A 23,367-nucleotide genomic window follows, 5' to 3' on the forward strand; every position below is an offset into this window, starting at 1 on the left:
TGTTTGTCAAGAAGAAAGATGGGACAATGCGGATGTGCATAGACTACAGAGCTTTGAATCAAGTGACAATCAAGAACAAGTACCCCTTCCGGGATCGATGACTTATTTGATCGGTTAAGAGGAGCGACGGTGTTCTCAAAGATAGACTTGCGCTCTGGGTACCATCATGAAGGTGAAAGAAAGAGATATACCCAGAGCGGGACCAGATATGGACACTACGAGTTTGTAGTTATGCCATTTGGGTGACCAATGCACTGCGGTCTTCATGGACCTAATGAAGAGTGTTCAGAGAATATCTTGACAAATTTGTCATTGTATTCATCGATGACATTACGGTCTATTCAAGGACCCCAGAGGAGCATGACACGCACTTGAGGATAATCTGCAGACTCTTGAAGCGACTTTATGCTAAATTCTCAAAGTGCGAGTTACGGTTAAATCAGGTGGCGTTTTAGGTCACATTATTTCCAAAGAAGGTATTCAAGTGGATCCGGCCAAAGTGGAAGCGGTCAACAACCGGAGTAGACCCAAGAGCGTCGGAGAGATCGAAGCTTCCTTGGTCTAGCGGTACTACAGGAAGTTCGTGGAGGATTTTTCCAGGATAGCTTCTCCACAGCCCTCACCGGAAAGAACAAGAGATTCGAATGGTCGGATAAATGTGAGCGAGCTTCCAAGAGCTAAAGGAGCGATTGATTCCCATTCGACTGTTCCACAGAGCGACAAGAGTTTCGACATCTACAGTGATGCTTCCAAGATGGGTTTAGGAGCGGTACTCATGCAAGAAGGAAAGGTCATAGCTTATGCTTCCGGACAACTCAAAGACTATGAGAAGAACTACCCTACTCATGATCTCGAGGCAGTTGTAGTTTTGCACTTAAACTCTGGCGACATTATTTGTATGGAGTCGGTGTAGAATTTTCACGGATCATCGAGTCTTAAGTACTTCTTCACTCGGAAGGACTTAAACATGAGACAACGTAGGTGGCTGGAATTGGTCAAAGATTACGATTGTGAAATTCTCTACCACCCGGCAAAGCTAACAAAGTGGCGGATGCACTCAGCAGAAAATCTAGTGCATCACCGATGTCCTTGTCATCACTAGCCCTGCCACAGAAGGAGTTGTCGATTTTGGGCTTGAAATTATCGAAGGACGGCTCTCTACATTGACCTTAGAGTCTACCTGCTTGTGGAGATCTGAGAAAGCAAAGTGAAGATCCGGACATCCGGAAGATCTAGCAAGGGATACGGAAAGAAGACAACTCGAGTTTAGAGTGGCAGATAGCGGAATTCTTTATCGGGGAGCATTTGCGTGCCCAATGATGAGGAACGAGAAAGAAGATCTTAGAGGAAGCTCACAGTACACCATATTCCATGCATCCTGGTTCTTCCAAGATGTACCAAGATGTGAAACGAGAGGTTTTGGTGGTCGGGACTCAAAGAGATGTAGCTAAGTATGTCGACACCTTGACATGCCGAGAGTCAAGCAGAACACGAGAGACCGGAGGAGTTCTCCGACCTCTTCCAATACGAATGGAAATGGAAGACATTTCCATGGACTTCATAACAGGTCTTCCAAGAACCACGGTGGATATGATGCGATATGGGTAATAGTAGACCGATTGACCAAGTCGCTCACTTCCTAGCCATCAAGGTGTCCCACTCCATAGGCCAGTTGGCCACTATATGTTAAAGAGGTAGTCGGACTTCATGGAGTTCCTAAATCTATCGTTTCCGATGAGATGGGCGCTTCACCTCACATTTTGGGAGTGCGTTGCACTGGGCACCAAACTCAAGTTCGACCTGACTTTCCATCCATGGTGATGGACAGACAGGCGAGTGAATCGATTTTAGAAGACATGCCGAGCTTGTGCGCTAGATTTCAAAGGAAGTTGGTGCAAGTATTTGTGCTTAGCTGAATTCGCTTACAACAATAGCTATCAGGCTACCATTAAGATGGCACCTTATGAAGCACTATATGGCAGGAAATGCAGATCACCCATATGCTGGCAAGAAGAAGGAGAGAGAAAAGAGATAGAAGCGAGTTGGGCATTCGAGATGAGACTACTCAAGCAATCCAGAGAATCAGACGGAGAATTGAGATTGCCCAGAGCAGACAGAAGAGTTATCTTGACACGGTAGGCCATTGGAATTCAAGTAGGAGATTCGGTTTTCCTCAAGGTCGCTCCTATGAAGGGAGTGATGAGATTTGGCAAGAAGGGCAAATTAAGTCCTCGCTATGTAGGACCTTACGATCATAGAGAGGATTGGGAAAGTAGCTTACAGGCTGGACTTACCACAAGACATGTCAGCAATACACAATGTGTTTCATGTCTCTATGCTAAAGAAGTGTCTCCATGACCCGAGCCAAGTGATTCAGCCTCAGTCAGTGCAGATCCAAGAGGATCTTAGTTATGAGAGCAGACCTACACAGATAGTGGACAGAGCAGTCAAGAGATTGAGAAATAAAGAAGTACCACTAGTGAAGGTCGTCTGGCAGAACCAGAAGCACGAGGAAATCACTTGGGAGCGGGAGGACAGTATGAGACAGAAGTATCCAGAGCTATTCTAAGTTCGAGGACGAACTTTTTATAAGGTATGGGGGATTGTAACGACCCAATTTTCCCTATTTAAGTCCTAAAAGTCCATAAAAATATTCGGAAATGCTTTTAAAATATTCTAGAGATTTTTAGAAATTTTTAGAGTATTTTTACGCAATTTTTGGAGGTCGTTTAGTATGTTTACAAAAAGAAAGAAATTTTGACAAAAATTTGTCAAAACCGAAGCTCGAACCCGTGACCTCCGGCCAAACCAAACCCAACCGGACACAGCAAACCAACTGGGCTGCGCACGCTTTGTTAACCAAGTATGAGGAGAAATAGGTTTAAGGTATAGTATAATGGGAACCCAAAATTAGACCTAGCTATAAAAGGTTAAGTGAAATGGGATTTATTTTTATTCTTCTTTTTCTCCCGAAATCCTTTCTTCCTCTCGTTCTCGCGTGCGACGGCGTCGGCGCTACTTGGTGCGAAGACGAAGCCGAACTTAGGGCTTCACTCCGGCGGCCGACGAGCACCCTTCTCCACGGGTTCTTCACAGATCCGAGCTCCCCTCGGCAAGGAAGACACGCGGACACAAGGAGAACTCTAAGACCGTGAGCTTCTCGCCGAACCCTAGCCACCCCTCCCTCTCGGTTGTAAGTCCAAGCAATCAAGGGTAAGTACTACTCACCTGTGGTAGGAGTTGCTCCGATCTTTCGGTTTTGTTTCCTTGTTTTCTTGAATTTTGCCGTGAAGAAGTTTAGTTTTCGGTTTGCTGTCGTGAACCCTAAAGGAAGAAGAGAAGAGTTAGTTCAGTTTAGGCATGAAGGACAGGTTTGATTTAGGGTTTAGTTTCTTTTTTTATTCGGATTAACCTGCATATCTTTTGCTGCCATGAGTTGCTTGTTTCGGTTTTGTTCCCTGTTTTCTGGAGGTTGTTGGAAACCCTAGAGTGGTTCTGAGATTTAGTTGCTTCTCTTTGTTTGTGAGCATGATGCTTAGATTGGGCGGTGTTGGTTTGATGTAGTTGCCGTGTACCTCAAATGGGCAGCAAGTTCAACTTGAAATTTTGCAAAAATAGGGATATGAACAGCTTCATTTGGAGCTTAGAACAACCCCATGCCATTTGCATTTCTGCGGGCATGAACCAAGCCATCTGGAGCTTACGGATTGGGTCTGTTTTGGTAATTGCAGTAGATAGTTAGAAGGGATCAATACATTTAGCACTGTTGTTTGTTGTTCATTAAGTGCAGAATTCTTTAAGCATGACATATGTTTTATTTTAATAGCAATCTATTCCTTCTGGTAATTGCTTCAAGTATTGCTTCTGGTATGCATCAAGGCAAGATCAAATTAGTTTTCTTTTGCTCTATTTGGTAGCATGATTAGTAAGATCATATTAGTCTTCTTTTGCTCTATTTTATAGCATGTTTAGTAAGTCCAAGTTAGCTTTCTTTTGTTCTATTTTATAGCATGTTTAGTAAGTCCGAATTAGCTTTCTTTTGCTCTATTTTATAGCATGATTAGCAAGTTTGAATTAGCTTTCTTTTGCTTTATTTATAGCATGATTAGAATCATTCCATACTTGATTTTACAGCATGTTTAGAAGCACTAAAATAGCATCCTTTGCCATGTTTTCACCATATGATTCAAAGGCTTTAAATTGCTTTCTTTAGTTTAGCTTATAGCATGATCAGTAAGCTTTAAGTTACTTGTTTTATTCTGTTATATAGCATGGTTAGTTGATTATACACCCATACTTGTTAAGTATATTTAAGGGACTCCCACAATCTTTAATAAAAGATAATAAGAAAGATAACAAGTAAGTCAAGCAAGAGGCTAGTACCCGACATCCAAGAGCTTGTCGTTAAACAAATCCAGGTGACCATTTCCGAGGTCTTGGCCCTGGTAGACCGAGGTCTGCTCTTTTAGGATTGGTGGCTCGCAACCCCAACCTATTAGGGAACGCGCATGAGATGGTACTAAGCCTGGGCCCCAAAGAAAAGAAAACCAAAGAAAAGAAAAGTTAAGAAAGAAAGAAAGAAGAAGTGAGTAAAAGATAGGAATTAAAAGGTTAATTTCTAACACAAGGATATAAGAAATGAAACAAGTTACATGCTTAGAATAAATAAGAATGGTTAGTTTCTTTAATTCTAAGTTTACATAGTTAGTTTCTTGTTATTCTGCTTGATACTGAGTATGATTTGTATCTAGTTCATTTTCTGTATACCATGAGCATATGCAGATAGTTTTAGTATTTCAGTTTCAGTACTTATGCATTTCATTTATGCATTTCGAGTTTTGTGAGATAGATTAGTACTTACTAAGCGTTTTCGCTTATAGATCTTGTTTTCTTTCCTCCTACTGCAGATAAAGGAAAAGCTAAGATATGAAGGGAGGCGACAGGGTGGTGGTGATGATGGATGTGTGTGGTGGCTGAACTATGGAGGGATCCAGAGGGGACTAGCAAGATTTATTCATTTAGAGTTTATGTCTAGTTCATTTTCCTTATTTCCATTATGAAACCATGAGTTTATGCTTGAGTTTGAAGTGCATTGTAGCTTGTTATGCTTTGTTCTGAGAGTTTTGAGTTTAATTCTTATTGCTAGTTTAGTTTTTGATTAGAATATGATTTATTAATGCGTGGTTGTGAAGAATATTGTGATCCAGCCGCATGTGGCTGTGTATATCTTTTATGTATTGTGGATTTGGTCACCGGTACAGGGGAGACTCTGCCGAATTTTTCGGTGGGAATCCCTCTGAACTGTGATAAAATCTACCTGACTCTAATTATAGAGTCAGTGCCACTAGGAGGGAAGTTATAGTTAGGTAACAATCTCCCTTAGAGAGTAGTGGTAAGAAAGGGGGGGGGGGTTGTTACAACAAATATATAATTTATCGCAATTCTACAGTAAAAAAATTTGCAGGATAAGGTTTCCAACGAATCTGTAATTCGTTGGAGATTTCCAACGAATTAGCAGATTCGTTGGAACCATTTCCAACGAATCTACCAATTCGTTGGAAATCTCCAACGAATCTGCCAATTCATTGGAAATCTCCAACGAATCTGCCAATTCGTTGGAAATCTCCAACGAATTACAGATTCGTTGCAAAGTATGGTATGGATTAAAACCCCGTTTGACCGACCTAGAGACCTCGGAATCGGATGAAACAAATTCCTATGTGCTCCTCTTGGTCTCCTGATTCTATAAATGAGCTCAAATATTTTTTTTGAAATAATATGAATTTTTATCATCGAGGTCAATTGAATGAAATTGAATTTGAACTTGAAAGTGTTAGAGTTTTAAATCAAATTGGAGTATAGTTGAACTTGCTAGATTTAAAAAATGATGTTCGAGTGCTCAGAACGAGGGGAAATCAGTTTGGTGGCGTTCGTAAGGTTCTCGTGATTATATCCATGAATTAAAAATAATTACGGAGCTAATTTATGTTGATTTGTGAATTTTTAAACTTGAGTTTATATTTTCTAACACATTGGGGATTAAAACAATAAAGCAAAAAAATATATGAAATAAAAAAAATATTTGAGGACATATATGAAGTCAGGACAAATAGAGGAGCACACAGGAACTGGTTTCATCCAATTCGGAGGTCTCTAGGTCGGTCAACCGTGGATTTAAGAAAATGTAGAGTTTCCAACGAATCTGTAATTCGTTGGAGATTTCCAACGAACTAACAGATTCGTTGGAGATTTCCAACGAACTGACAGATTCGTTGGAAACATTTCCAACGAATCTGCCAATTCGTTGGAAATCTCCAACGAATTATAAATTCGTTGCAAAGTATAGTATGACTTAAAAACCCGTTTGACCGATCTAGAGACCTCGAAATCGGATGAAACAAGTTCCTGTGTGCTCCTCTTGGTCTCATGATTCTATAGATGAGCTCAAATATTTTTTTTTGAAATTAGATGAATTTTTAACATCTAGGTCAATTGGATGAAATTGAATTTGAGCTTTAAAGTGTTAGAGTTTTAAATCAAATTGGAGTATAGTTGAACTTGCTAGATTTAAAAAATGATATTCGAGTGCTCAGAACGAGTGGAAATCAGTTTGGTGGCGTTCGTAAGGTTCTCGTGATTATATCCATGAATTAAAAATAATTACGGATCTAATTTATGTTGATTTGTGAATTTTTAAACTTGAGTTTATATTTTCTAACACATTGGGGATTAAAAAAATAAAGGAAAAAAATACATGAAAAAAAAATATATTTGAGGACATATATGAAGTCAGGACAAATAGAGGAGCACACAGGAACTAGTTTCATCCAATGCGGAGGTCTCTAGGTCGGTCAATCGTGGATTTAAGAAAATGTAGGGTTTCCAACGAATCTGTAATTCGTTGGAGATTTCCAATGAACTGGCAGATTCGTTGGAAACATTTCCAACGAATCTGCCAATTCGTTGGAAATCTCCAACGAATTATAAATTCGTTGCAAAGTATGGTATGGCTTAAAAACCCGTTTGACCGACCTAGAGACCTCGGAATTGGATGAAACAAGTTCTTGTGTGCTCCTCTTGGTCTCATGATTCTATAGATGTGCTTAAATATTTGTTGTTTAAAATTAGATGAATTTTTAACATCTAGGTCAATTGGATGAAATTGAATTTGAACTTGAAAGTGTTAGAGTTTTAAATCAAATTGGAGTATAGTTGAACTTGCTAGATTTAAAAAATGATGTTCGAGTGCTCAGAACGAGGGGAAATCAGTTTGGTGGCGTTCGTAAGGTTCTCGTGATTATATCCATGAATTAAAAATAATTACGGAGCTAATTTAGGTTGATTTGTGAATTTTTAAACTTGAGTTTATATTTTCTAACACATTGGGGATTAATACAATAAAGGAAAAAAATATATGAAATAAAAAAAATATTTGAGGACATATATGAAGTCAGGACAAATAGAGGAGCACACAGGAACTGGTTTCATCCAATTCGGAGGTCTCTAGGTCGGTTAACCGTGGATTTAAGAAAATATAGAGTTTCCAACGAATCTGTAATTCGTTGGAGATTTCCAACAAACTGACAGATTCGTTGGAAACATTTCCAACGAATCTGCCAATTCGTTGGAAATCTCCAACGAATTATAAATTCGTTGCAAAGTATGGTATGACTTAAAAACCCGTTTGACCGACCTACAGACCTCAAAATCGGATGAAACAAGTTCCTGTGTGCTCCTCTTGGTCTCATGATTCTATAGATGAGCTCAAATATTTTTTTTTTGAAATTAGATGAATTTTTAACATCTAGGTCAATTGGATGAAATTGAATTTGAGCTTGAAAGTGTTAGAGTTTTAAATCAAATTGGAGTATAGTTGAACTTGATAGATTTAAAAAATGATGTTTGAGTGCTCAAAACGAGGGGAAATCAGTTTGGTGGCGTTCGTAAGGTTCTCGTGATTATATCTGATCCTGTCTGGAAGCTGAGAAAACGAACCTGCCGGTGTGACGTGTCTGGAAGGTTGACCGCATCCCCATGACCCGGTCGATGATCTGTCCTCTACGTTGACCAGATCGTCAGAAGTCCTCCTCCGGTCAACTGTATCTGTATCCAGCGACCGGGTCGCCCCCGGTCTCTGGTACCTCGGTGCTCGAGGCGAATCCCACAGACATATAAATAACCGCATAATAATATAGCATAATTAACTGAATGCAGAAAAGGTACGAGAACGTACCCTGGCCCAGGGGGGCGCCCTCGGATGGATGGATGAGCTGGTCGAGCTAATGATCAAGTCGTCGTGGTCCCGGATCCGAAAAGCGACATGTAGGCCGAGACATAATGGCTCGTAGGCCGATACGCGGCACGCAGGCCGGATAACACAGATAGCTCGTAATCATAAGAGATACACAGAGTGAAACCCAACGACTCAATGGCCGGAACAACCTCGGCTCGATGGCCGAACCCAACCTCGGCGCGATGGCCGGAATAACCCAAATAGTATCGAGCTGCGGCTATCTGGAAGGTGACGATATCCACTAAAGACAGCGGCAGTAGATGCGAGATGGGGAAGATGCGGCTGTCGGCGGCGACTGTGGCCGCGGGAAAAGGCAGCGTTGGCTGCCGGTGGCGGCTATGGACGCGGGGGAAGGCAGCAGTGGCTGCCGGCGGCGGCTGTGGCCGCGGGGGAAGGTTGCTGTGCGCGCGTAGGCTACCGGCGAGGATCTGCTGTGCGCGTGGTGGCTGCCGGCGAGGAAGGCTGCTGTGCACGCGGAGGCTGCCGGCGAGGAAGGCTGCTGTGCACGCGGAGGCTGCCGGCGAGGGAGGAGAGGAGGAGAAGAAGGGAGCGCCGGCGGCTTCGTTGGCGCCGGCGAAGAGCTGGAGAAGGAGAAAAAATCTCCTTGATGGCTGGCGGCGGCCCAAAATCACGAAACCCCCCTTTTTCTCTCTGCTGGCGGCGGCCTCTTCTTTCTCTCCCTCCTCTCTACCGCCGCCTCCCTCACTCTCCTCAAACCCGAGCCTTTTTCTTCCTTTCAAAACCCTAGCTTCCCCCTAAAAGACCTAAATGCCCCTCTACTTTCTCCTATCTCCTTTTCTGCCCCTTACACAACCGGATCACAAGCCTCCCCTTCAAGTCTAGTCGAAGGAGGCGTGAGTCCGACTGACTGGACAGTCTATTGCAAAGAATTGAACCACTCTCGATGTCAAAGCCAAAACGCTGAACCAATAATATAATGTCCCTCGAGCGGTCGCGATAATAATGGTGTCGCAGGAGATGGTTACGATACCGAGCAAACTAAGTCGGAAACTGGACCAATGCCAAGTGCGCAGCCGCGAAAATACCGACCGGACGATCGAAGTGCTGTCGATCGGATGGATAGATGCTGGGCGGACGATGCCGCTCGTGCGACCGTGGTGACGTCGATCGGTCAAATAGATGTTGGGCCGCGAGGACTGCTCGTGCAATCGTGGTGACGTCGATCGGTCAAATAGATGCTGGGCCGCGAGGACTGATCGACCCCGAACGGTCGTAATGCTGCCGATCGGATGTATAGATGCTGGGCGTGCGACCGTGGTGACGTCGATCGGTCAAATAGATGCTGGGTCGCGAGGACTGCTCGTGCGACCGTGGTGACGTCGATCGGTCAAATAGATGCTGGGCCGCGAGGACTACTCGACCCAAACGGGGGAGATAGATGTATGATATACTGGTCCGATATACTGGTCCTCCCGGCCGAACGGCTCGGGGGCCTTCGGCTTCGAGCCTGTGGCTCGGATATAAACCTCTCGGCCGACCAGCTAGGGGGCCTTCGGTGATAACTCGACCCCGAACAGGGGAGAGAATATATGATATGCTGGTCCGTGCAGAGGTCTTCAGCCCGGGAGGTTTATAGTCGCCGGCCCGACTGCGTCCCGACTCTTGGTCGGTCGCCCGGGAGGTTTATAGTCGCCGGTCCGACTTTCGATTTTTAACGACGGTGCTCGTCGGCGCGGATATTTATAGCCGGTCGGCGCGGCTCTCGATTTTTAACGACGGTGCTCGTCGGCGCGGATATTTATAGCCGGTCGGCGCGGCTCTCGATTTTTAACGACGGTGCTCGTCGGCGCGGATATTTATAGCCGGTCGGCGCGGCTCTCGATTTTTAACGGCGGTGCTCGTCGGCGCGGATATTTATAGCCGGTCGGTGCGGCTCTCGATTTTGCGGCGGTGCTCGTCGGCGCGGATATTTATAGCCGGTCGGTAGCGGCTCTCGATTTTTAGCGGCGGTGCTCGTCGGCGCGGATATTATAGCGGTCGGCGCGGCTCTCGATTTTAACGAGGCTCGTCGGGCGGATATTTATAGCCGGTCGGCGGCTCTCGATTTTAAGGTGCTCGTCGTCTTCAAGTGAGACTATATACCCGGCCGACGGCTCGGGCCTTCACATCGGGCGCTGGGCTCATATACCCGGCCGAGCGGCTCGGGCCTTCACATCGAGCGCGGCTCGGACATATACCCGGCCGAACGGCTCGGGCCTTCACATCAGCGCTTGGCTCGCATACATATACCCGGCCGAGCAGCTCGGGCCTTCACATCGAGCGCTGGGCCGGATACAATATACCCGGCCGAACGGCCATCGAGCGCTGGGCTCGAATACCATATACCCGGCCGAGCAGCTCGGGCCTTCATCGAGCGCCAGGCTCGGATACCATATACCCGCAGCTCGGGCCTTCACATCGAGCGCTTGGCTCGCATATAATCCTCCCGAGGTAGTCTCGGCTAATGGCCGAGCGGCTCGGGCATTCGCTCCTAGGCAATAACCTCCCTCTATCATTCCGAGCAGCGCAGGGTTTTGGTTTCCCATCTGCCATAATATATCAACCCGGCGAGCGGCTCGGGGTCTTCGTGTTTGAGCACTGGCTCGGATATAAACCTCCGGCCGAACGGCTCGGGGCCTTGCCGCGTGGCTCGACCCGCTTCCGATCGCCCACGGGGCGCCTCTTGAGCACGTGGCTCGGATATAAACCTCCCCGCCGGCCTTGACCGAGGCCGTGGCTCGGATATAAACCTCCCGGCCGATCGGCACGGGGGCCTTCGTTTTCGAGCCTGTTGCTCGGATATAAACCTCCGGCCGCTCGGCGGGTCTTCGCCGAGCACGAGGCTCGGATATAAACCTCCGGCGGCTCGGGGCCTTGACCGAGGCGTGGCTCGATATAAACCTCGGCCGATCGGCGGGGGCCTTTCTTCGAGCCGTGGCTCGGATATAAACCTCCGGCCGCTCGGCTCGGGGCATCGAGCACGTGGCTCGGATATAAACCTCCGTGGCCGCTCGGGGCTTCGAGCCACTGGCTAGTGAATGGACCTCGTCTGCCTTAAGAGGCAGAACATAAATCCTGTGTGTAAAAAAAGATAAATACCAAAACTCCGTGATCAATGGATCGAACTATCAGCGTCATCCATGTACGTAGGGGTAGCGTTTATTTGATCCTGTCTCGAAGCCGAGAAGCGAACCTGCCGGTGTGACGTGTCGGAAGGTTGACCGCATCCCCATGACCCGATCGATGATCTGTCCTCTACGTTGACCAGATCGTCGAAGTCCTCCTCCGGTCAACTATATCAGTATCCGGCGACTGGGTTCCGGTCTCTGGTACCTCGGTGCTCGAGGCGAATCCCACAGACATATAAATAACCGCATAATAATATAGCATAATTAACTGAATGCGAAAAGGTGCGAGAACGTACCGGCCCGGGCGCCCTCGGATGGATGGATGAGCGCTACTGATCCGGCCGTGGTCCAGGAGACGGCTCGTAGGCCGATACGCGGCACGCAGGCCGGATAACACAGATAGCTCGTAATCATAAGAGAGATGCACAGAGTGAAACCCAACGACTCAATGGTCGGAACAACCTCGGCTCGATGGCCGAACCCAACCTCGGCGCGATGGCCGGAATAACCCAAATAGTATCGAGCTGCGGCTATCTGGAAGGTGACGATATCCACTAAAGACAGCGGCAGTAGATGCGAGATGGGGAAGATGCGGCTGTCAGCGGCGACTGTGGCCGCGGGAAAGGCAGCGTTGGCTGCCGGTGGCGGCTATGGACGCGGGGGAAGGCAGCAGTGGCTGCCGGCGGCGGCTGTGGCCGCGGGGAGGCTGCCGGCGAGGGAGGAGAGGAGGAGAAGAAGGGAGCGCCGGCGGCTTCGTTGGCGCCGGCGAAGAGCTGGAGAAGGAGAAAAAATCTCCTTGATGGCTGGCGGCGGCCCAAAATCACGAAACCCCCCTTTTTCTCTCTGCTGGCGGCGGCCTCTTCTTTCTCTCCCTCCTCTCTACCGCCGCCTCCCTCACTCTCCTCAAACCCGAGCCTTTTTCTTCCTTTCAAAACCCTAGCTTCCCCCTAAAAGACCTAAATGCCCCTCTACTTTCTCCTATCTCCTTTTCTGCCCCTTACACAACCGGATCAATATCCATGAATTAAAAATAATTACGGAGCTAATTTATGTTGATTTGTGAATTTTTAAACTTGAGTTTATATTTTCTAACACATTGGGGATTAAAAAAATAAAGGAAAAAAATACATGAAATAAAAAAAAATATTTGAGGACATATATGAAGTCAGGACAAATAGAGGAGCACACAGGAACTGGTTTCATCCAATTCGGAGGTCTCTAGGTCGGTTAACCGTGGATTTAAGAAAATGTAGGGTTTCCAACGAATCTGTAATTCGTTGGAGATTTCCAACGAACTGGCAGATTCGTTGGAAACATTTCCAACGAATCTGCCAATTCGTTGGAAATCTCCAACGAATTATAAATTCGTTGCAAAGTATGGTATGGCTTAAAAACCCGTTTGATCGACCTAGAGACCTCGGAATTGGATGAAACAAGTTCCTGTGTGCTCCTCTTGGTCTCATGATTCTATAGATGTGCTTAAATATTTTTTGTTTAAAATTAGATGAATTTTTAACATCTAGGTCAATTGGATGAAATTGAATTTGAACTTGAAAGTGTTAGAGTTTTAAATCAAATTGGAGTATAGTTGAACTTGCTAGATTTAAAAAATGATGTTCGAGTGCTCAGAACGAGGGGAAATCAGTTTGGTGGCGTTCGTAAGGTTCTCGTGATTATATCCATGAATTAAAAATAATTAAGGAGCTAATTTAGGTTGATTTGTGAATTTTTAAACTTGAGTTTATATTTTCTAACACATTGGGGATTAATACAATAAAGGAAAAAAATATATGAAATAAAAAAAATATTTGAGGACATATATGAAGTCAGGACAAATAGAGGAGCACACATGAACTGGTTTCATCCAATTCGGAGGTCTCTAGGTCGGTTAACCGTGGATTTAAGAAAATGTAGAGTTTCCAACGAATCTGTAATTCGTTGGAGATTTGGCAGATTCGTTGGAAACATTTCCAACGAATCTGCCAATTCGTTGGAAATCTCCAACGAATTATAAATTCGTTGCAAAGTATAGTATGACTTAAAAACCCGTTTGACCGATCTAGAGACCTCGGAATCGGATGAAACAAGTTCCTGTGTGCTCCTCTTGGTCTCATGATTCTATAGATGAGCTCAAATATTTTTTTTGAAATTAGATGAATTTTTAACATCTAGGTCAATTGGATGAAATTGAATTTGAGCTTTAAAGTGTTAGAGTTTTAAATCAAATTGGAGTATAGTTGAACTTGCTAGATTTAAAAAATGATATTCGAGTGCTCAGAACGAGGGGAGATCAGTTTGGTGGCATTCGTAAGGTTCTCGTGATTATATCCATGAATTAAAAATAATTACGGAGCTAATTTATGTTGATTTGTGAATTTTTAAACTTGAGTTTATATTTTCTAACACATTGGGGATTAAAAAAATAAAGGAAAAAATATATGAAATAAAAAAAAATATTTGAGGACATATATGAAGTCAGGACAAATAGAGGAGCGCACAGGAACTGATTTCATCCAATTCGGAGGTGTCTAGGTCGGTCAACCGTGGATTTAAGAAAATGTAGGGTTTCCAACGAATCTGTAATTCGTTGGAGATTTCCAACGAACTGGCAGATTCGTTGGAGATTTCCAACGAACTGGCAGATTCGTTGGAAACATTTCCAACGAACTGGCAGATTCGTTGGAAACATTTCCAACGAATCTGTCAATTCGTTGGAAATCTCCAACGAATTATAAATTCGTTGCAAAGTATGGTATGACTTAAAAATCCGTTTGACCTACCTAGAGACCTCGGAATCGGATGAAACAAGTTCCTATGTGCTCCTCTTGGTCTCATGATTCTATAGATGAGCTCAAATATTTTTTTTGAAATTAGATGAATTTTTAACATCTAGGTCAATTGGATGAAATTGAATTTGAGCTTGAAAGTGTTAGAGTTTTAAATCAAATTGGAGTATAGTTGAACTTGCTAGATTTAAAAAATGATGTTCGAGTGCTCAGAACGAGGGGAAATCAGTTTGGTGGCGTTTGTAAGGTTCTCGTGATTATATCCATGAATTAAAAATAATTACGGAGCTAATTTATGTTGATTTGTGAATTTTCAAACTTGAATTTAATTTTTTCAACACATTGGGGATTGAAAAAATAAAAGAAAAAAATATATGAAGTAAAAAATATATTTGAGGGCATATATGAAGTCAGGATAAATAGAGGAGCACACAGGAACCGATTTCATCCAATTCAGAGGTCTCTAGGTCGGCCAACTGTAATTTTAAGAAACTATAAATTTTCCAATGAATTAAAATTTGTTGGAAATTTCCAACGAATAGGATTCGTTGGAAATTTCCAACAAATTTTAGAGTTGTTGGAAATTATTTGGAAGAACCCAAATATTATCTAAACCCGGCCCGTTCTTTTCTCCTCCTCCTTGACCTATTTTTTTTCCTCTCTTCGTGCGTGACGGCAGCTGCGCGATTTCTCCGCCTATCTCTCGCAGGTAAGCAACCTTCCTCGATCTCATGTCTGCGTGATTTTTGCGCGAGTTTCGTGCGAGACAGCGTCGCCTGGCCGCGAGCGGCCGCGCCTGGCCCTGAGCGGTAGTGGCTGGCCGCGAGCGGTGGCGCCTGGCCGCACGCTCGCGTCTGGGCCTTGTTTCTCGCGCTCACGCCGGCGCCTGGTCCTAGCGCCGCCGCCTGGCCGTACGCTCGCATTTGGGCCTTGTTTCTCGCGCTCACGGCGGCGCCTGGCCCTAGCGCCGCCTCCTGGCCCTCTTGCCGGCGACGAGGTTGACCACTGGCACCGAGGTTGGCCACTAACAGCCTCACCTGGCCACTGTCGGCACAGGATGGCTGCTGGTGGCCTCAAATAGCTGCTGTTTGTGTGCATGTTATCCCGCTGGCGGCGTCGGCTGGCCACTGGTGACTGATGCTGGCCGCTGGCAGCGTAGGCTGGCCGCGGCCAGCATTAGATGACCTCTGTTTGTAAATCAGAGGGTCATTGTCCTTGGTTGGCCGTGGGGTGTTTGTGCCTTACAGCGGCACAGCTGTCCGGGGGTCAGTTCTTTACCGCTGAGCTCAAGATTATATTTGATAATTTGTAGACCTTTTTATTTTATTGTAATTTTGATATTATTGTATGTGCAGGTTTCGATTTGACATGGCTGGGAGAGACGTTCGGTTTTATTTACCTTTGTTAGTTATATTTATTTACACATGATATTTACATGTTTTTATTTTTTTCTATTATATGTTATTTGCAGTTGTACGTGAACTAAGTAATAATGACCATTAGTATTTATGTTCTAAGAGTTTTTCTTACTATAATATATTTGAAATAGGCAACATGCAGAATGAAAGAAGTTGGTAGGTGAAGATGATGATAACATTGACGTAAAAATATGCAAGTTTTTACCTATTTATTTTTGTGTTGGTTTATAATATAAGATTTTCTTTTTGTTTGTTTATCTTTTGATGTAGGTAGAAGAATGATTTGGATTGAGAAGGATCTTCATAAGATTATCTTCTACTCTACCTTTTTCATGTTTTTGTATGACATTGGAATTTGGATACTATGACATGTTTCTTGTAACTTTATTATAGTGTTTGGTTTAGAGTGTTAGTTGTAGTTGTATGTTGTTGTAGTTTGTATTGTTGGATGATGATGTGTGTTGTATTGTTAGTTTTCTTGTAACTTTTTTATGTTGTATTGTTAGTTTTATGCTCTTAGTTTTGGTTGTATATGGAACATGTTTTAATGATGTATGTGTTTGAGTTTATGTTATTGATGTTTGTATTTATTTTGTTGTGCATTAATATGTTGGTTGATTTTTTGTTTATATTTGTGTTATTGTGTTTAGTGGTGTATTATATATATGTTAAATCTGTTTGAAAAAAATTTTAATAGGAAAAAATATTGAAATCAGATGGGTTTGGATATTTTTTTAAAATTTGGGACGAATTTTGCAACGAAATTGGATTCGTTGGAAATATCATATTTATCAAAATATTGTAACGAAAAATATATTTTCGTTGGAAATTTCCAACGAATCTATATTTTCGTTGGAAGTTTCCAACGAAATATAGATTCGTTGGAAATTTCCAACGAAAATACAACTTCGTTGGATATTTCCGACGAAGTTATAGATTTGTTGGAAGTTTCCAACGAATATGAATTTCGTTGGAAATTTCCAACAAAATATAAATTCGTTGGGCATTTCCAACGAATATGAATTTCGTTGGAAATTTCCAACGAAAATGTGGATTCGTTGGAAATTTCCAACGAAAATGCAGATTCGTTGGAAACATCCAATGAAAATATATTTTCGTTGGAAATTTCCAACGAATCTATATTTTCGTTGGAAATCTTGTATTTTGTAACTTTTCCAACAAATAGTTATTCGTCGCAAATCTATTTGCAACGAATACGTTTTTTCGTTGCTAATTTGCGACAAATTTAGGGTTCATCGGAGATATTTTCTGCTGACATTTCCAACAAAAATTAATTTTTGTTGCAAAATTTCCAACGAAATTTGGAACGAATTTTGATTTTGTTGCAAAATTTCCAACGAATTTTGCAACGAATTTCGATTTCGTTGCAAAATTTCCAACGAAATTATATTTTTTTGTCGCAAATTTTTGCGACGGCATATTTGCAACGAAATTTTTTTGTCGCAATTTTCGTCCCAAATCCAATTTCCAACGAATTTTTTTCTAAACTTTGTTGCAAAATTTGTCCCTAAATGGCAGTATTTTTGTAGTGACGTTATTCTCTTTACTAAAAAGAGCGCATATTTTTTTCTCAAATTTTAACATCGTACAGATTTCAATCTAGACACACCTAATGTCTAATCCTAAATTCAACATATAAATTCCAATCTGACTTTTAAATAGATTCAATAAATGGTGGGTACATTTACTCCGATCATTACATAAATGATCTCATCTTGATACAATTATCAAGGCGACCTTAACTTATATGTATGTCTCTATTCACAGCTACATAAGTTGTCTAATAAGTAACAGTCTTACCTCTATTTATACTTAACAAATAGAGATGATTATCTATGTGAGTGGACCAATCTCAATCTGCCAACATGCTCATCGAGACTTTAATCTAAAATGTAACAATATATATATATTGAATAGATCATGACATTTTACAACGTGTTACATTTTACGAAGTCATAAAGATTTCCCATATCCTTAAAATGACTCTTTAGTCAATGGCTTAGTAAAAGGATTTGTATGCATAGTACGTGTATGGATATACTCAGGAATTATTATTTTCTTATCCACAATATCCATTATAAAATTATGCTTAATTCTATATGCTTCCTTTACTGTGATATTTGGAATCCTAAACTTGACTATTATAGTACACTGTAACAAGACTCCCACTGTCCTCAGCAATCTTCAAATGCTTCAGGAACCTTTTCAACTAGACAGATTGTTACACAACTGATACGCAAGCCACACAACTTCCTTTGTTGACAAGGCTACACAAGCCTAGCCATATAGCTTCTATTGTCGACAAGGTTACACAAGTCAAGCCACACAACTTCCATTGTCAACACGGCTACATAAATTAAACCTGCTTCTTGCTATTCCATGAGATGACGCCACCATTTAGCAAGAAGATATAGCCAGATATGAATTTTCTGTCATCAAGGTCTCTTATCCAATCTACATCTGTGTAGCCACTCAGACTCATCTTAGATCCTTGAAAACAGATACATAATCTGTTGTCCTTCTGAGGTATTTTAATATCCTCTTCACCACTTTCCAGTGTCTCGATCTTGGATTTAACTAAAAATGACTAATTAAGCCAACACTATAGCTTATATCAAGATGAGTACACAACATAGTGCACATCAAATTACCAATAGAACTGACATATGGTATTATCTTCATTTTGGCTATTTCTTTAGGAGTCTTGGGATACAATGTTGCAATTTGACATATTAAAGTGTTGTAGCATCTTAGAGATATAAGCCTCTTGAGACAATCTCAAAAGTCTTTTTGATCAATCTTTCATGATCTTCACTCCTAAGATGTACTCAACTTCTCTTCAAAAATAATACTCTCCATTTGGGTATATCCTTTTGCAACTAGTCGAGTTTTGCATTAATTAATCGATCGATTCGCTTTTCTCTTGATTTTGAGAATCAACTTATTCCCAATGGCCCTTCGACCCAGAGGAAGATCAACTATAATTCCAAACTTGATTCTTTCTCATCGACTTCATCTCTTCAACCATTGTAACTTTTCATTTTTTCTGTAACTCTACATCCCAATGCTTCCTATTGAGGTTCATCATCGTCAATTGGAAGTATTATCAATGTCTCATTCTCAATATCAAACTCTTCTTAGGTTTTTGATTTTACGAACACTTCTTCGTAAGTTAGGTTGTTGAGAAGTCAACTTATGACTCGGCATATTACTCCCACTTGATTGACTAGACTCAAGCATCCCTTTTGACATCTTTCTTATTGATAATATCTCATCCTCCTCAAATAGAGGAACTTTTTTTTATCAACATCACCTCTGATTGAGAACTCTATTTTGAGAAAAGTCGTATCTCTCAAATGTTTTTTGGAGATGGTTTCATCTAGTTGCTCACCTATGAAAACAGAACCTTTGGAGATCTCATGATATCTAATAAAGATATATTTTGTTAGATGAGTCTCAGATTACTTAAATCCGGTTTTCTGCCTGCCCAACATTCATATGGGGTAGATGGAACTGACTTTAAAAGTATTTTGTTAAGTATATAGACTGCAGTTAATAATGCATCTCCCCAATAGGAGATTAGCAAATTAGTCTGCGCTATCATAGACCTAACCATTTCAAGAAGAGTCCTATTTCTTCTTTTAGGTACACCATTTTGCTGTGGAGTTTTAGGGATTGTCAACTGTCTAATAATCCCTCTATCATTACGTATTGTCTTGAACATATCAAACAAATATTCCCCTCCATGGTTAGTGCGTAAAGTCTTAACTTTACGTTCCGTTTGATTCTCAATTTCGTTCATATAACGAATGAAGCAATCCAATGCTTCAAATTTGTGAGAAATTAAATACACATGACCAAACCAAGAGAAATCATCAATAAATGTAATGAAATAGGAAGTTCCATGTCTAGCCTTCATATTCATTGGACCACAAATATCTGAATGAATTATTTGAAATGGTGATTTAGATTTAATAACCTTACCAAATGATTTCCTAATTGCTTTTCTAGCAAGACAATGCTCATATATAGATAAGTGAATCTTAGCCTGAGTACCCAACAGACCCTCTCTAGCCAACCAATTCATACATTCTTGTCCTATATGTCATAATCTAGCATGTCAAACCTCACCAGTTATATCTACATTATTAGTTAGAGTAATGTTCGAAAAACAACCTTCAATTGCACAATTGGCATCTGGTTCTACTTTAAGAATCATAAAATCATTTGTTAAAAAATCATATCCGATTAATATTGAGTCAATCTTAAGTTCAACACATTGGTTGTAAAAATTAATACAACACCCTAAATCAAAAAGACATGTAACAAAAACAAGATTCCGTCAAATTTCAGGAGCATATAGGACATCATGTAGAAACAAAACACTACCACCACAAAGGTTGAGTTTGTAAGTGTTGATTCCTTTGACTTTAACTCTTGCATTATTGCTTATGTAGATCCATTTGTTGCCAACTGGTACCCGATGGTACTCAACAAATGTAACTCATTCATGAGCTACATAGTTGGTTACTCCCAAATGTATAATCCACAAAGGATAAGAATCAGCTAACAACACTAAACTGGCAACAAAATGCTCAGGAAAGGAAGACACACATGGATTTACCTTTTTCGGCTGAGTGCACTCCCGAGCGAAGTGACCTTTCTTGCCGCAGGTTAAACAAGTCAACTTGTTTTTAGGTTTCTTTCCAGTCTTCTTGATTAGGCCCTATCCCACAATAGTAGCTTCTTTTTTCTTTCCCTTCCCTTTCTTATACCATTTCTTTTTCATGGATCCAAATGATCCAATAGAACCAACAGCCATATAGGCTTGTCAGAAATCCTTATGGATTCAACTCTCTCCGCCTCCAATTCTACATGGCGTGAGACGTCATTGAAAGTCTTGATACCCTCGCTGTGAGTCAGGGTTTATTTCATGGTCTCCCAAGAATCTAGAAGGGAATGAATAACCACTTGAACCTGTTGTTCATCGGTAACTCATGACCAGAGTTTTAAGCTCTCGAATCATGTTAGACATCTCCCTGAGATGTTGAACCATTGAAACATTCGAATGCTTCTTATAGCCGTCAAACTTAATTGTCAACTATCGAAGCTTGCTTAGACTGACTCCACTGTATTTCTCCTTAAGGGCTACCCAGACTGCATGAGCCGAAAGATACGACTCATACTCAAAAGCTAGGTCGTAAATCATTAAACTAATCAATATACCCTTTGTAGTGAAGTTTCTTTTCTTCTATGCCTTATAGGCATCAATATCTCGTCTGTGCTGTGCAATGGGACCATCTACAGGTTTTACCATTACCTGATTTATAGCCTCTAGAACTTCTTGTTCCTCAAGTACATATTATATCCTGAGGTGTCAGATCTTATAGTTATCCTCATTAAATTTTTCATGTTGGTCGAACCTGAGTTTTGATAATGACAAAGAATTCAAAGTTAAGGTGTGTTGTGATCTAACGTGCTTGACTAAGTGTTTCAGGAAAGTCCTAACTGTGGTTAGGCAGGTGAAAACTCTAGGGGGTGGTAACCCTAGGTCATATGGGTGGTAACCCTATGCGGAAAGTCTTGGTGGGTCGAGTGCTTCAGGCAAAAGTCCTAGGGGGGGTAACCCTAGGTGGAAAGTCCTGGTGTCGCAAACCAGGTGAAAGACTGGACCAGCCGTGAAGCGGAAGTCCAGCAGAAAGTCCAGAAGCATCAAGCACCGAGCAAAAGTTCAGTCGATCTGGAGGATCGCACTAGCATCAGGTAAATCTCCTGAGTGGAGTAGGTGAGGACGCGTTCCCCAAAGAGGGAACAATAGGCGTCGGGTCGACCTAGGGTTTCCGTTTGGAAATCCGAAGTCAGACCCGGACAGTCCGGAGACTGTCATAATATTCTGTTATCATATCTAATATTATCTCTGTGCTAACTTGGTTTTGCAGGACGTGTTTTGTAGTTGTGGACTAACATGTTTTGCAGGGCCAAAATTCAGATTTTAGCCTCGGATGAACAGTGTCCGAGGCACCTCCATGGGACTTGGAGGCGCCTTGGGTGCAAGCTAGCACATGTCTGCGCAGAAGGCCTGGAGGCGCCTCAGACGTGGCTGGAGGTGCCTTGGACCAGACGGTGGAGGCTCCTTGGAGCAGCCTGGAGGCACCTCAAGCAGGATAAAGCGCGACTTGTTCTGCACTTATCACCACGGCAGACTCGTTGCCTGGAGGTGCCTCCAGCACACTATAAAAGAGCACTTCGAACAACAGCTTAATCTAACTCACTCGAAGTAATCCTTCTGCGACTAGCTGCTAACGACACGATCCCGAAGTGCTGCGACGAACCCCCGACGACCCGGAGCTCCGAATCTTCAATTATTCATATTGTCATTGATATAATTTAATTATTTATTATTAATTATTGTACTTCACTTGTAATTCTATTCGAGCTATTAGTTGTTGCCCACGGAAAGCGATCAAGGATCGCGGGCCTTCGAGTAGGAGTCGATCAAGGCTCCGAACGAAGTAAATTCCCCTGTGTCTCTGTGTTTGTGTTTCTTTATTCCGCTACGTATTTTAACTCCGATAATTTTACGAATCGAATGAAATAGCCGCGAGCTCTGTTCACCCCCCCCCCTCTAGCGCTTCTCGATCCCAACATGTATTTAAATTAAAAAAGGGTCTTATATGGACTTAAGCAAGCTCCTAAAGCATGGTATGAAAGGCTATCTAATTACCTAACATCCAAAGGCTTTAACCAAGGTCACATAGATCCAACTCCATTTGTAAAAACTATAGAAAAAGACATCTTCATAACCCAAATCTATGTTGATGATATAATTTTCGGCTCAACCAACTCTAAATTTCTAAAAGAATTCGTTAAATTAATGAAAAATGAATTTGAAATGAGTATGGTGGGAGAACTAAATTTCTTCTTAGGTTTACAAATTAAACAAACAAAAGATGGAATCTACATTTACCAAACTAAATATGCTAAAGAACTAATTAAAAAATTTGGCATGGAAAACTCAAAAATCATAAATACCCCAATGGCCACTAACATCAACATTGACTCAGATCCAGAAGGAAAATCAGTAGACCCAAAGTACTATAGAAGTATAATAGGAAGCCTACTCTACCTAACTGCAAGTCGACCAGATATAATATTTGCAGTTGGTATGTGCGCAAGATACCAATCTTGTGCAAAAGAATCACATTTAACATATGTTAAAAGAATACTTAGATATATAAAAGGCGCCCTCAATATAGGACTTTGGTACCTTAGAACTAGCACCTTTGACTTGTTTGGCTATTCTGACTCAGACTATGCCGGGTGTAAATTAGACAGAAAAAGTACAAGTGGTAGTTGACAAATCCTAGGTCAGTGGCTAGTAAGTTGGTCAAGCAGAAAACAACATTGTGTTGCTCTGTCAACCACTGAAGCTGAATACATAGCCCTAGGAGAGTGTGCCTCTCAACTTTTGTGGATGATGCATACCTTAAAAGACTATGAATTAGAATACAAAAATACAAAAATCTTAATTGACAATATAAGCTCAATTAATCTAACTAAAAATCCAATTCACCACTCTAGGACTAAACACATAGAGGTAAAACACTACTTTGTAAGGGATCACGTAGCTAAAGGTGAACTTGCACTCAACTATGTTGAGTCCAAATCAAATCTAGCTGATATTTTCACAAAACCCTTACCTGAACTTGAGTTCAGTGCAC

Source organism: Zingiber officinale, chromosome 2A (genome assembly GCF_018446385.1).
Source record: "Zingiber officinale cultivar Zhangliang chromosome 2A, Zo_v1.1, whole genome shotgun sequence".
In the NCBI taxonomy this organism is placed as follows: domain Eukaryota; kingdom Viridiplantae; phylum Streptophyta; class Magnoliopsida; order Zingiberales; family Zingiberaceae; genus Zingiber; species Zingiber officinale.